The following is a 16,157-nucleotide window of genomic DNA, read 5'->3' as shown; positions in this document are numbered from 1 at the left end:
GACCTGTTAAGGCACGAACACAGGACCTGTAGAGGGTGTCCTTTGGTGTCTGGCACCAGGGCGTTAGCTTCAGATCTTTTGAGTCTTGTGGGTTGTGAGGTGTGGTACCAGCATGTCCCACAGATGTTTGATCAGATGGGGATCTGGGGAATTTGGAGGCCAGGTTGATGCCTTGAGGTCTTTGTCACGTTCCTCGGACCACTCCTGAGCATTTTTGTGGTGTGGTATTGTCCTGCTTCGGGGGCACAGCTACTGGATGCCATAGCCATAATTGGGGGTGCCTGGTCTGCACTGGTGTTTTGGGTGGAGCGAATGTCAGAACCCAAGATTTCCCAACAGAACATTGCATTTTAACAAGATGATCAGTGTCGTTCACTTCAGTCAGTGGTTTGTGCAGCCACTGCATAAAAAAGGTGTCCCTTTAAAACAAGGATTGGTGTGATGCAGTGAATGTATTTATGGAAGTCATCACGCGAGAAGGTGAGGCCTGAAAAATGTCGTCAGACTGAAGTGTTTAAAGGATCTTTTGATCACCTCAGATCAACTCAGGTTTTAATGCTACGAGCTTAGCCAAGGACAAGTTTGACTCTTGGAGAAAACAAAGGCATATACTGTGCTGTATATGGGCCAAGTTTTTAAGGACAGCGTCTGACACACACACACACACACACACACACAGGCACAGAGAGGCAGAAGTGTCCTGGGTGTTTTCCTCTAACAGAAGGAAGTATTAAAGAAGGATCAGCGAATGTGTTTGGGGGACAGATGGGAGGATTTGACTTCCCTTCAAAATAAGTGAAGCCGAACTCACGAAGCAACCACGTTTGAAAGCCATTACAGTAAGAGAGACGAGTTTCTTCTCAGTCATCGTCACCTGCTTCCCTTCACACCATCTCTTCTTCTCACTTGCGCCTCTCACTCTGTTTTCCCCTCATTTCCACTTTCCTTCCTCTCACCTGCTCCATGCTCAGGGCTGCGTGGAGACAGCAAAGTGTGATTGCGTTCATGTTCTCTCTCCGCTGCACTCTGAGCGTTGTGCATCTCTGTGTGTGCAAATACTGGGGTGCGCGTGTAATCACAGAGAAGTCGATAGCGCTCTGCGCTGGTGTATTTTTGCTCTCTCACTGTGGCTCGTACAGGCACAGCACAGCAGTCACGATTCCTGTTTATGTGCATGTGTGTGTATGTGTGTGTGTGTTTTGCAGGAATGTGGGAGGTGGGTTCAGAGCCTACTTTCATTTCTTATTAAAAAAAAAACATTCTCGCTAAACAGAAAAAAAGGGGACAGATGGAGAGAGATGAGAGAGAGGAAAGGAAGAAACTGAAGAAGCAGGAAAATGGCCTGAGTGATAAAAAGGGAGGAGATCCCTGAGGAATCTTTAGCTGAATTCACACACAAGCAAGGAGGGATTAAATGTAAAGATAAAGTGAGGAGAGTGAAGAGGGGGAACTGCATGACAGCGCAGGAGAAAGAGAAGAAGAAGGGGGGGAAAGGAGACAGAAACTGAGACTGACAGAAAGCTAATGAGCAGTGCGCCAGTGTGAGACCGATGGGAAGAAGGTAGCGAAGGAGAGGGAGGAAGAGAAAGAGGGATGGGAAGGAAAAGAGTGGAGCGCACTTTAATCTAAAATCTGCTTTGAGAGTGAGGGTGGAGGTGAAAATACAACAATTGATACCACCAGACATCAAAAGATTAGATTTTACATCAGCATAACAAACCGTGTAAAAACATGTTTGAGTGTGAAAAGATAAGAAACATCAAATGCACCAGAAAATGCAGAAAAAACATCCTCACACAGTCGACGCTGCTGCATCAATGACACGCATACTGTATATAGAACCATGGCACAATAGGTGTACCAACAAATACAGTTTTATTTTTGTTGCTAACGTGCGCACACACACACACACACACACAAACAGAATCACAGTAGAGGCCGTGGTGCACTGAGGTGTGAAATTTATTTCACAGCCTGACATGCTCTGTGAATCACTCTTACTGTTGCTATGGAGACTCTTTCGTTGGATATCATCTCAGACTAACACTTTTAATTGCTAACCTTTAGTCCTGTTTAAAGAGGTAAAGACTAGTCCTTGGGCTTGTTCAAAGAGGTAAGGACTAGTTTTTAAGTCACCTTAAAATGTTTTTTAGTCCTGATTAAAGATCTAAATAGACATCTGTCATTTAAAGGGGGATTTTTTTAACCTGGACCCTATTTTCCCATGTTTTTGTGTCCAAGTTTTTCCAAACTTGAGCAAGACAGGCTGCAATTTAACCACTCTGAGCATGTTTGCACCGTCAGATAACTTCCACTGAAAGTGTTTGTTTTTGCCACTGACAGGCTCAGATTGTTATATTAAGTGTCTAACAACTTTATATAAAGGATCCTAAAGAGACAGACCTTTTTGTTAAATAGTAAGATCCCTCTTGTTCAGCCAGAAATAGCCCCAAAATTGCGATCACAAACCCACCAGACTCCATTTAAATAAACAGTAATTTTAGCATGTATAGAGCCAGTATGTTCTCACATCTAACTGAATGAATTAAAGGTTTATTTCAACCAAACCAGAGTTGGTGATTGTTGGAACAGTGGACAGATGAACCGAGACAGTTTTTAGAAGTTTTATTTTGTTTCTTTTGACTTTTAATGAAGTATGTTTTATGATGATAAAATTACTGTTTATTTAAATGGAGTCTGGTAGCGATTTCATGGCTGTTTCTGATTAAACAAAAAGGATCTTACTGACTAGGAAACGGTCTATCTCTGTAGGGGTCATTTCCATAAGTTGTCAAACACTTAAAGAAATAATTTCAACATTCAATCGTTTATTTATTCATTTTCCGTAACTGCTTATCCTGTTGGTGGTCGCAGAGGAGCTGGAGCCTATCCCAGCTGACACTGGGCGAGAGGTGAGGTACACCCTGGACAGGTCAGCAGACTATCACAGGGCTGACACATAGAGACAGACAACCATTCACACTCACATTCACACCTACGGACAATTTAGAGTCACCAGTTAACCTGCATGTTTTTGGACTGTGGGAGGAAGCTGGAGTACCTGGAGAAACTTAAGTACTTACCCTTTAACATGATACTTTATTGATGTTCGCAGAGATTTCCCTCCTTCACTTTATGGTCAAAGTGCAGAGTCAGCTGAAAAACAATGTCCCCGGTGTCTGTTGTTTTTATCTGTTCAAGGGCACTGAAGTAGAGACTGTTGATAATGCAAGGTCTGTATTTTTAGCCAAGTTCACAAGTTTGGTAATTTTGCAAAGTGTCAGTGTATTTCTGAGAGAATTCAAATTAAAGCCAAGTCGTCGCCGTGTGCCAACAGAGGAAGGAAAAACTTTAAAGCTCAGAATTTAAAACTTTGTGAAGAGGAGAGTTGTTGGTGTTAAGTGCGGACCACTTGTCACCCAAGTTTATCTGTGTCTAAAACTAAGAACAGATTTTTGTGTGTGTGTGTATGTGTGTTGGAGACCGTAATGGATGTTTAAAGGGTTTCATTAGCCCAGAGTGTCTGTTTGGTGGCAAGAAATTTGAATCCTCCACACTACAAGATAATGACTGCCCATGGTGACCTGCTCTGCTATATTCAGACTAATTTGTTCTGAGCATTTCAGGGTTATAGTCAAACTTTAACTACTTTGATGTAGTTTGTGCTGCTGTTGAAGCTCCCCAAAACACACAGTGTGGTGGGAATTAGTTGTTTCTCTTGGCTGATATTTTGTCATAGCAGATGGAGCCTATCCCAGCTGACACTGGGCGAGAGGCGGGGTCACCCTAGACAGGTCACCAGACTATCACAGGGCTGATACATTCACACTCACATTCACACTTGCGGACAATTTAGAGTCACCCATTAACCTGCATGTCTTTGGACTGTGGGAGGAAGCCAGAGAACTCAGAGAAAACCCATGCTGAAGGGCTCCCCCACCCACCCTGGATTTGAACCGCGAGGTGACAGTGCTTACCACAGAACCACTGTGCCGCCCTCAGACGACCAGTATATTTTAAAAGTACAGATTAGAAGTACATTGAGCGCAACCAGTTGTTATTTTAGAACTTCTTTAAACCAAAATTGAAAATACACATTTAAATGCAAATAATCTTACACTCTTTTGACCGACAACAATAGATTTATCTGCATTTTCCTTTTTAAAGGAATACATCACTCCCCAGCTGACCGTTTGAATATCCTTACTCATCCTGTGTTGTGTTGCATTTGTGAATAAAACTGTTCTTCTCGCATGCCTCCATGGTGAACAAAGAAACTCTCACACAACTTGTGAAGTATAATCCAAGTCTCATTTTTCCCTTTGTATGCTCAGTACTTCCCAAACAGGCGCTCAAATGGGAGCTGAACAGAAAGTGAAGCTTAAGTATGCTCTCTTCAGAGCCGGACTGCGGTGACAAAATCAGTAATTTTATCGCACTGAACACAGGAGCTGCTGGTCGACTGCTACCCCCAATCAGTTCGTTCTTTTGTGTTATTGTGTGACTTTGGTGAATCTGAATTAACCTTTAAAAACACCAAAGTCACATAATGACACAAACTGCCTATCCAAGCAGTGGTAGACCAGCAGCTCCTGTGTTCAGTGAGGTGAAATTACTGTTTTTGTCAATGGAGTCTGTCTTTGAAGAGAGTTTCACTTTTAGCTCAGTTTCCTGTCTAAAAAGGCTGTCTGTTTGGGAAGTACTGAGCATATGAAAAATGAGACATGGATTATACCGCACGAGTTGTGTGAGTTTGTAAACTGATGTTTTGATATAGTTTTGCTGTTGTTAAATGCCGAACCCTATGACTTCAGTTCATCAGGATTTTTTGGGATTCTTCATCTACCACAGTAGCATGAGAGACAAACAAAGTTTTCTTCATGACTTCAACGTAACACGTTTTTGTTTTCATAGTGCACTTTTCAGTTTTTGATCAATTTCTTTTTGAAACTTGGCAGAAGCAATGTAATATTAATGACAATACATAAGAGTTTGTTTTCATTTTTGAGACAGAAAGATGTGGAAATAAGGGGGGAGATTAAGATTTTTAATTACAAACAGAAGCGACGCTCAACTGTATACCTGTCTGGTTATATGCTGCAGATATGTGTGTTTATTCTAAGTCTGGCCTGATGTGAAGGCTCCTTCACACTGTGTGATTCTGGGCTATGACATGTATCTCTGAATGAAATGCTAGTTTCGATCTCATTTGAGCTCATTCATAATATTTTTTGTGTATTTTGGTTTCAGGCACATTTAAGACAAACATTTTCACTGAAGCTGAGGATAGTTTATGTATGCAACGAGTTTGAGATAAATTCATGCAACCCTGCAATCCCCAGGAATCCCCTCCTCCACTGGGCTAATGTATTGGAAAACACTGTGTACCCACCCACCCATCATGGTGGGGAGGCTCATGTCATGACATCATCCAGAGCTGGTTTAATGCAGAGAGTGGGAGACGTTCACTGACATTGATTGGTTGTCCCTGGCTCCTGCTGTGGAGAGTTCTCCCCTGCTCCATTACCGGGAAGCTTGGACGCCTGCCGGGAAGATGGCCCTGGGGGAACATTCATATTAGGACGCACACAAATAGATAACATCAGAACAGTCACGCACACACCATCTTATTCCGCAGAGTTTGTGAAATATATTCTCGTAATACTCCAATAACATTGAACGCTCAGTGTGTGTGTGTCTGTATTTCTGTCTGTGTCTTGATGTCGGCATGTTTTCATTGCTGTTTGAACCTTTTGTGCCAGGATAAAGTGGATTACACCAATCCACTTTATTGTCTCTCCTCTCTCGTTTTTCACACTCTCCCTTTTCTGTCTCACCTCGTTCCATGTTCTTGTAAAAGGTGAAGCTTAAAAAGAGACAGTTTGAGGGCTTCACTTAAAACTTGATGTTATTAACATAAATTCAGTACAATCTGGATTTGGGCACAAAGCCAAATTCATATTTTGGCATTGAGCTCCAAGTCTTTTTCATGTGGGCCTTTTATGCTCATATATACAAAGACAAAGTTCTGGGGTCTCGTTTATAAAACAATGCATCGGATCCATACTAAAAATATATGTACAGACGAAAGCCAAAAATGGCATGCACCAAAAACAATTTCCACAGCCAGGCTTCCATCTCACCATCTGCATCTCTAATTTCCTGTCTCCAAAATGTTCGGAAGCATTGGTCAAAGTTTCTCTTATCAAGTCTGTTTTTATAGATCACAGCTTTTGCGTGGGAAGTGACATACGCCTCTTTCAGGCCTCATTTTGTGCATATGCAATGTCTATAAATGAGACCCCTCAAACCCAGTCACCTGAAGAAAATGTTAGCGTTGTATATTTCTGCAGACCATGGAAATGTTTGTTTCATACGTGTCATAACAAGAGGTCTCAGCACGGTTCATCTGCACACACTGCGATGCCACACAGCTGGTTCAATATCAGCAAAGTTTTCCTTTATATTCATTGTCTTGTGTGGCGATCAGCAGTGATGTGGTGGTTCACTTTTACACTGTGATCTGTAGCCTATAGTTCGGCTTTAGCTTCTAACTATATTTGTCTTTTGAACCTGTTGCTGCTGAGTCAGTTTGACATCCTCAATATATCCTTCAAACACAGACTGTAGACCCCTCTGTCTGCTTCTCTCTGGAATCACTCTTTCATTGTTCCAAAAATATGATAATATTTCTTCAGGGAGTGCAGTTAGTTACAGCGTGGGCTCCATGCTTACTCTGACAGCTTGTTGGACGGGGCTTAGAGAAAGGTCCACCACTTTCATCTGATATATTCGTGACAAGCTAAGACTGACTGAAAATGGCCGTCCATACTGTTGTATTGGTCAAGTTTTAGAAACAATGCTCTTGGTGCAGAGGTTTTCAAAGTCTGACACTTTGGCAAATTGGTACCATTAAAAGTATGCCAAAATATTACTGTTGCATTTCCTGTTTACATCGTGTCCTCAGATGTGCAGACAGCTGTCAGTGATACACTTTGATAGTGAGACAAACTTAAAGCCCCTACAAGGAACTTTCATTTTGAGTTGATTTTGGCGACCCTGTGGAAAAAAGCGGTAGTGTTTTGCCAGAATGAAGCCTACATTTCCCATGAGCTCTAACGCATATTGTCGTAAAGACGCTTACCTGGCTTGCACATGTGTTTGTTTTGGGGATGAATGAAACAACAAGACGGGAAAACTTTGCCCCCACTCCTATCGGGGATCCCAGCTCACCTCTGCTGCGCCCCAGCTCCACCTCTCCGGCGTAAGCGCCACCGCCGCTGGGGTAAACGCAGAGGTCAGCTGGTCAGGCTGAAGGCCTGTTTGGCGAGCACTTCCACAGCTTCTTGGACTGAGTATGGAGCGGTGCCTCACCTCTTTATTTCTCGGCACTCGCTGGACCCTGTCGACGCCTGGCTAGTACCTGTCGTCGGCCCGGATGAGGTGTTCCAGCCCCGCGGCCCCTGCTCTCCTCGTCCCCGCTGGCGCGAGGTGAATCTGCGTAACCTGCGGCCTCTGTGTGTGGCTCCCCGGACAGCTAACGCCGTGGACCCACCGGCTCCTGCCAGGATTGAGCTGGTAAATGCTAGATTACTAGCGAACAAAACGTTTATCCTGAAGGATTTCCTGACTTCCCGAGGATTGGATTTTCTCTGTGTGACTGAGACATGGCTGACTGTTGGTGAGTCCAGTGCTTTCACAGAACTTTTACCCGATGATTGCTGCTATTTTAACTCCCCGCAGACGTCTGGTCGAGGAGGAGGAATAACAACTATTTATAAGAGTCACTATAAATGTAAGCAGCTAGGTAAGATGACGTGTGCTGTCTGAGTGCTGTAAATCGTTTCGTCCTGGAAACGACCTGGGGCGGACCCGGAGACAGTTTCCTAAAGGTATGGATATACACTAGGCATGTAACAATATGTCGAATTTCGCGGTGTCACGATAAAATACATTCTCGATACCATCGTGGGAATGCCACGGTAGTTATATAGCTGCGTTCTCCTACAGAGCCGGTAATATGACTGTGCGACTACATTCCCCACAATCTGGAAATCCATCGGTAAAAAAAACAGCGAATAAAAGTAAGGAGATTGATTGTTCTTCTCTGTGGATTTTCTCCGCGACCTTGCTTCATCGTGAGAAGCCACACATATCACGTGAAACAGCGGAATCGTGGCTTTCTGACAAGACCAAGCACTTGTCGGTAGTCCAATGTTTTCACAGCGAAAAAAATGATAAATTTACACTAAAATAATGTACAATAAAGCTTTCATACAGCTTTGCACACACATTACTCTTGGATGGATTACTCGCGAATGCAGTGTCGCACAGAAATGCCACGCATATCACACGAAAGCGCAGGAGCAGAGCTTTCCTCTCCTCATCTCCTGTTCTGAGAAAGTGTTAGGGTCTCCTTGATGTCAAGATTGTCAACCTGGCGTGAACAAACTGAGTGAATGTGTGTTTTTGAGTTTTTCTATGACTTCCAGGGAAATGGCTGGACTTTATTTATTTTGGTTTTCTTTTACACACATCTCTACCCACCCCTCTCTCTCTCTCTCTCTCTGTGTCTCTATGTATCTGTGGGTGAGGGATTGTGTGTTATTGAGTTTACATTATTTCTAATTTGTTAATTTTGTTGTTGCAGGGTCTGATTGTTCTAAGTTCTGTATATTTGATGAATATTAAGATCCTCATAATTTGATGTCATTCAGATGACTTTCTAATAATAGTACTACACTACTTTTGTTCAGAGTAGGTTAAAAAATACTGAATGTTTCCATTTTCATATTCTGTCACTATAGTTTTACATGACTTTGTTATGGCACATTAATGTCTGCCTGCCTAGCAGTAATAGGGGGGAATGAAAGCACATGTTCAACTGTGTGTTGATTTGTTTATGATACGCTTCCAAGTTAAAAATAACATGCTGTACAGTGTACATGCACTATTTTTGAATAAAATAGCTATTTTTAACAATAAATTTTCTCTTTTTTTCCCGTTGTATAAATATCGTGATAATATCGTATCGTGAGTTTCTGGTATCGTTACATCCCTAATATACACTATATAGAAATAGCTTATCTTCACACCGATGGTCTCATTTGCTGTTGTAGGTCACGCACAGACATCAGCAGAAATGAGAGACTTTTGCATATCCAGTTAAAAGTTCCTTGTAGCGGCTTTAAAAACCTGATTATTCTCAGACAAGTTCTGCAGCTGTAAGGAGAGGGGTTATGGATGTTTATCCACCATGAACATCAGAGGTAATAATATATCTCTGGAAAGTGTAACTCGCGCTGCTTCTAAAAATATGTGTATTGTCTCTGTGTGTTCAGATGTTTCTGAGTTATGACTCCAAGAAGGAGTGCAAATTATCACACTTGTGCACTAAGGGTTTCAAAGTACCATAATTGCCTTTCACCTCACGCAGTATCATTGCTTTTCATTGCCACCCTTTAACTCTGCCGCGCCTCTCTCAGTTTGAAAACTTCTGTCTGACTGGACAAAAATTAACTTGGATTCTGTAGGTCTAAGAAGTTGTTAGCCCCAGCAGTCAAAGTGATGGAGTCAGTGCATCAATAAACTTTAAAAAATGATTAATGTTGATAACAGTTTACATATATTCTGAACATCACTGCTCATGTGTTTGTGTTTATCCACAAGCCTTGTGAGCCCTTTCCTCCCACATCTTTTTTGTGCACATGCGCACATACGTGCTGTATTTTTTTATGCATGTGCGTCCCCAAAATGTGTGTATCTGTGTTTGTATGCTCAGGTTTGCATACCTGCAGGCTGCTTTGCAGGCGTTTGTGTGCATATGTGTTTAATGGCGTGCATGCAAGCTTTTGTGAGTATTTCTGTATCATTTTGTGTGCACACCTCCTATGATTGGTGTGTGTGTGTGTGCATGTGTGCGCGTGTGTGTGTGCTGGCCCGATGAGCCCTGTCCTCTCCAGCTTGAGCAGAAGGAAAGTAGAGCAGTGGAGCACACGTGAGGGAGAGGGAGCGTGGGTGATTGCAGTGCTGGTTGCGCATGTGTAGAGATGTGAGGATGGGATCAAAGACAGGGTGTGCGAGTGCGGTTATGTTTGCTTGCAGAGCATCTTTTTAATTATTTATTTCTTTCCCAAAGTGCATGTTGGCGTCTTGCGGTGCTTGTCTGTCCACGCGCTTGTGTGTGGGTTTACAAAATGTCTGTGTTTGTGCATGCATATTCACAGATCTGCATCTACATGTGTCCTTAGGTGGATTTGGTGTGTGTGTGTGTGTGTATGTGTATGTGTGTGTGTGTGTGTGTGTGTGTGTGTGTGTGTGTGTGTCAGGGGATGCACTAGTGAGCCAAGGCCTCCCGGCTCTCGAGAGATTTTCACACAGCTCAGGCATGATTCTCTACACGTGCTCAGTCATACATACACTCACCACTGGCCACTGGCAGATGGGCTCTCCCACACACACAAACACACACCAACACCACCATGAAAACAACTCATACATGCGCCGTGAAATATATATATATATATATATATATGTACATATATTTATTCTCTGCCATATGCAGTGTATATCATACATTTAATCAATAAAATATGCTGGTGTTCTTCCAGTAGTACCTGAAAATTCAAGTCCTTCTCTTCAGCCAGTCTGTTTTCATACAGGAGTTTGTGAATAAGAAATGGATTTGGGAGACGAACACAGATGCATTTGCAGTCTGAGGGTTGTCAGACATATTTGTTGCAAGTCATCACAGTCCATAAAACAGTTGTCTCATTTCCTTCCTTCCCTCTGTGCACATTTTCTACATATTCCCTGTTGTCTTCTGTCCCACTTTAATCCAATGCCCTCGCTGCACTTTTCACCTCGTGCTCGCTGTGTTATCTGTGGATACTTTTGTTAATCCAGCGTTAAGGTTCGTCCCAGCTGTGAATAGGGAAGCCCCCGGAGCCAGGCGCAATCCCTCTGTTCCCTTTGACACACACACACACACACACACACTCGCCCTCCCTCTCACTCAGTCAAACTCACACACAAAGACTGTTTCAAGTTTACAAGACTGTCCGCACAGATAGAACGTGTCCTCTAATGTGCTGACATGGGTTGGCAGATGCAACTGTGTAAAACATGAGTCATTACTAAATCTGACTGCATGCTTTAATGCACATATCCCATGCATTAATACTTAGATCTCTCTCTCTCTCTCTCTCTCTCTCTCTCTCTCTCTCTCTCTCTCTCTCTCTCTCTCTCTCACTCACACACACACACACACACACACACACATACACACACAGTGTTTGTTATCATTGGTATTGTGTCATTAAATGCATTTTTTTTCTCTCTTTTTATGGCACACACAATAAAATCTGTCCACAGGACAGATTATAATCTATCTGTGTGTGTTTGTGACAAGCAATAAGCAGAGAGAGGGAGATTTAGAATATGATGGTACATATATACTCACCAGCCACTTTATTAGGTACACCTGTTCAACTGCTTGTTAGCACAAATAACTAATCAGCCAATCACGTGGCAGCAACTCAACACATTTCGGCATGTAGACATGGTCAAGACGACCTGCTGAAGTTCAAACTGAGCATCAGAATGGAGAAGAAAGGTGATTTAGGTGACTTTGAACGTGGCATGTTTGTTGGTGCCAGACGGGCAGGTCTGAGTATTTCAGAAGCTGCTGATCTACTGGGATTTTCACACACAACCATCTCTAGGGTTTACAGAGGATGGTCCGACAAAGAGAGAATATCCAGTGAGCCAAAATGCCTTGTTGATGCCAGAGGTCAGAAGAGAATGGTCATTACTTTCATTAATGTTGTTGTAAGCTACTGTCATTACCGTCTGTCCTGCATCTCTCTCTGTCTCTCTTTCTGTCTCATTGTGTCATATGGATTACTGTTAATTTATTAATGCTGATCTGTTCTGCACGACATCTATTGCTCGTCCGTCCGTCCTGGAAGAGGGATCCCTCCTCAGTTGCTCTTCCTGAGGTTTCTACCATTTTTTTCCCCGTTAAAAGTTTTTTTGGGGGAGTTTTTCCTGATCCGCTGCAAGGGTCCTAAGGACAGAGGGATGTCGTATGCTGTAAAGCCCTGTGAGGCAAATTGTGATTTGTGATATTGGGTTTTATAAATAAAAAATGATTGATCGATTGAACCAACAACACGTCCAACCTTGAAGCAGATGGGCTACAGCAGCAGAAGACCACACCAGGTGCCACTCCTGTCAGCTAACAACAGGAAACTGAGGCTACACTTCACACAGGCTCACCAAAACTGGACAATAGAAGATTGGAAAAACGTTGCCTGGTCTGATGAGTCTGGATTTCTGCTGCCACATTCAGATGGTAGGGTCAGAATTTGGTGTAAACAACATGAAAGCATGGATCCATGCTGCCTTGTATCAACGGTTCAGGCTGGTGGTGGTGTGATGGTGTGGGGGAGATTTTCTTGGCACACTTTGGGCCCCTTAGTACCAACTGAGCATGGTTTAAACACCACAGCCTACCTGAGTATTGTTGCTGACCGTGTCCATCCCTTTATGACCACAGTGTACCCATCTTCTGATGGCTACTTCCAGCAGGATAACACACCATGTCACAAAGCTCAGATCATCTCAAACTGGTTTCTTGAACATGACGATGAGTTCACTGTACTCCAGTGGCCTCCACAGTCACCAGATCTCAATCCAGTAGAGCACCTTTGGGATGTGGCAGAACGGGAGATTCTCATCATGGATGTGCAGCCGACAAATCTGCAGCAACTGTGTGATGCTATCATGTCAATATGGACCAGAATCTCTGTTTTCAGCACCTCGTTGAATCTATGACACCAAGAATTAAGGCAGTTCTGGGGGCAAAAGGGGTCCAACCTGGTACTGGCAAGGTGTACCTAATAAAGTGGCCAGTGAGTGTATGTGCACATTACTGAGGGTAAAATTTTAAAGAGAAAAGGAGAAGAATACGACACACACTTTAAGTATTGGGGAGGAAAGTGATAAAAATGGCTGCACAGACTGTTCACATAGATTTTAAATGAAACCAAAGGTATTATTTTCCTCTGATATTATAAGAAAGGTATTTTAAACACAGTGAAGTAAAGAAAACTTTGGATTTGTCTCACAGAAAGTCATAAAAACACTAAACATACCTGCGCCACTGTAAGGGGCCAGCCCAAATGAAGTAAACATGTGACATGTGCACACGCATTCACACACACACACACACACACACACACACACACACACACACACACACACACAGAATGTCCTTCCCAGCTCACCGTTGCCTTGACGACCAGTATCGACTACAGAGCACAGTTCCTATGGAAACAACGGATGCCTAAAGGAGGAAGATCATTAATTGGAATAAGAGAATATAGAAGAGAGGGATGAGGAAGACTAGAGACAGGGGACAGGAGAAGAGACAGAGGGGAGGATAATGAGGGGGAGAACGTGTAGCTCGGCAGAGGTGTGGTCAGAAAGCCCTGAAAAGACAAACTCTTAACACTTGGAAATAAATTATTACGGGGGTGTATTAATGTGATCATTCACTGTCAGTTTATCTTTCAGTTCATCTGTCTGATGATTGGCAGTGCGTTGGTTTGTTTGTCCAGGTGACAGAAGATGAGCACAACCTGGTGGGGACTAAACTAACAGTAAAATCCATATTTAGAGTAAATGTGTGGAAAATCAATGTAAGCCACAGTGAAGTGAAGAGGAGTACACCCCTTGAAGAAGGTTAGTAGACCAGGCAAATCTCCCAGGTGTGTGTGTGTGTGTGTTTGTGTGCTTTTATATTTCTGAGCCTGTTATATCTCATCACTGTTAGTCTGTATACTGCACTGGTTCCCAGTCTTTTTGTCAAACTTGCCCCCACGACTCTGTCAGATGAGTTCAAGTACCCCCTCATCAACACCCACATCCTGTCACAAATGTCTTCTTTTGAACTGATGTTACACTGGAAGTTATTTGACACTATTAATCATATAAAAGTTGATACTTCTGATACAAAGTTGATGATCGGTGTTGTTAAAGCTTTGTCTCTTTTCCCTTTTTGTTCAGCTTTGCTCAAGTTTACATTCTTGCTACCACGACTGCGATGCTGCAGCTATTTATCCATCAGCTACTTTTTTCAGTGTCTCTGATCAAAATACACGGCAGTGACCTGTAACCAGCTACATTCTCCACTGGTTGCCTGGCAACCTGTCGTTTTTACACTTTGGTTTTTTGCACAGTTAACATTAAAGTCCCCATGAAATGGAAGTCAGAGCCTCTGTAGCTTCTGTACTGTGACGTACTTCCTAATGACACTGACTGTTTGAGCAGTTTAAAGTTACAAGAGGGATGTTAATCAAATCCTTTGCATTGGATTGGACTGCTAAGAAGTAGGTGAGCTCATACTGCATTCACACCACGAGTGACACAGCAAAACAGTTCATTTTTGATGGAAGCCAGTGACAAGAAGCTACAAACTGATGCCCGACATTTGTCGCTGCTGACAGTGTGACACACTCCAAATGAAAGTTGAGCTGCCCTCAACTTGTGAAGTGTCAACCAATCCCTTTTTTGTTTTTAGCTTGTGTGATTTAGCTCAGTTAGCTGGCGCTATGCTAGCTTTCTGTGTATTGTGGTGCACAACAGGGCTCAAACACTGATGTAAGCAGATATTTTATGTCCAAATACAGACTTTAAATGATGTTTAGCTGAGGTGCTTTGTGGCAGACAGCAGACACACACAAACCCATCGCAACGTAACTATGGCCCCCTTTACACCTGGCATCAACATGCGTTTTTTGCGATGGGATTGCAATCGGATTGTGCTTGACCACATACATTTATACCTGGTATTAATGTGCGTCTCTCTTGTCCACATCCAGATCCATTTGCTATACGATCACCGGTCACATTGTCCTCTTTTTCTTCTGCAAACATTTCCAGCAGCAGACTACAACGCCATATCCTTAACAACAAGATGTTAGCCGCCTATGAAGTCATGTTAGTGTATGGACACTTTTGTCGGACCAAATGGTGAGCAGACACTCACCGTGACTCCATCCTCAGCTATCATCCATGTTTTCTTTTTTCTTGGCAGTTGCTACCCAGTGAGGGTTGTTGTTGTCTTCTTCCTTCTTCCTGTGTCCAGCTGGCACACTTAGCTTATGTATTTCCACCCACGGAGTTGTTGCATGTGGATTGGAGGCGCATTTGTTCGATGTGGTCACAATGCATCCCTGACCACCTTCAGAAGTGGTTTGGCAGATCGGATAACAATCCGTCCTCAGTGCGTTTCGAGTGTATTTACACCTGTACTTTGATGTGCTCAGAAGCAATCTGATTGCAATCTGATCACAAAAACTGCATGTTAATGCAAGGTTTAAAGGGGGTTTATGTTAATGAGTGCTTGAACTATGACTCAGTTCAGTGCGATTCGGAGCTACAGCTGTGTCTGTTGCTGAGCACACTCTTCTGTCAGATCAGATGAAGGACAGGGTAGTGCTAACATTGTTTTGGAAATGAAAACAAAGGTTTTGCCCACTGATATCTGAACACACATCTCTTCCTAGCACTCTCCACATCGCTCTGTTAGCTACTACAGGCCATGGTGAAGTGCGGTTTTATATGACCGGTGTGGCTCGCTACTTGCCCAGTGTTTCACTTGATTGGATGAACTTTTGATATAAAAATACTTTGCTACTGATTTTTGACACATATTTGGAATATAACAAGAGATACATGATGAATTGACACAGAAACATGGGATTAAAACTGGGTAGATGTATTTTTCTTTATTTAACAAATGAGAGAACATAATTCGTGAGCCTTAAAGGTGCTGGTACTCAGATTTTATTTCCTTTGGACAGAGTTTCACTGTTTCCAGTCTTTGTGCTAACCTAAGCTAACCTGCTGGCTTTGGTCTTATTATTCATGGAAGGGCATGAGAGTGGTCTCAATCTCCTAATAACTCTACCCTAGAAAGCAAATACTTCCCCAAATGTTGAACTTTAATGTTATATGCCTCCCAAGGGTGCCAATTATTGTAGCACTGCTACTGTAGATTGTAAAGTGTTCCTGTTGTTTTAATTGCATTCTTCATGCAGTCCAGTTGAGTGCTGATGCTTGGTTTAGTTTCACAGACTGAAAAAACTGAC

The 16,157-nt window shown here is 42.8% G+C and overlaps 1 protein-coding gene across 2 annotated transcripts in view; it reads left to right on the top strand.

The window, feature by feature from the left end:
* The window catches only part of ece2a (endothelin converting enzyme 2a), a 129,497-nt gene that overhangs the window by 71,568 nt on the left and 41,772 nt on the right, over positions 1–16,157 (top strand). The window lies entirely within an intron of this gene.

Source organism: Epinephelus fuscoguttatus, linkage group LG15 (assembly GCF_011397635.1).
Source record: "Epinephelus fuscoguttatus linkage group LG15, E.fuscoguttatus.final_Chr_v1".
Classification (NCBI taxonomy): domain Eukaryota; kingdom Metazoa; phylum Chordata; class Actinopteri; order Perciformes; family Serranidae; genus Epinephelus; species Epinephelus fuscoguttatus.
This window is presented reverse-complemented; position numbering and strand designations above follow the sequence as displayed.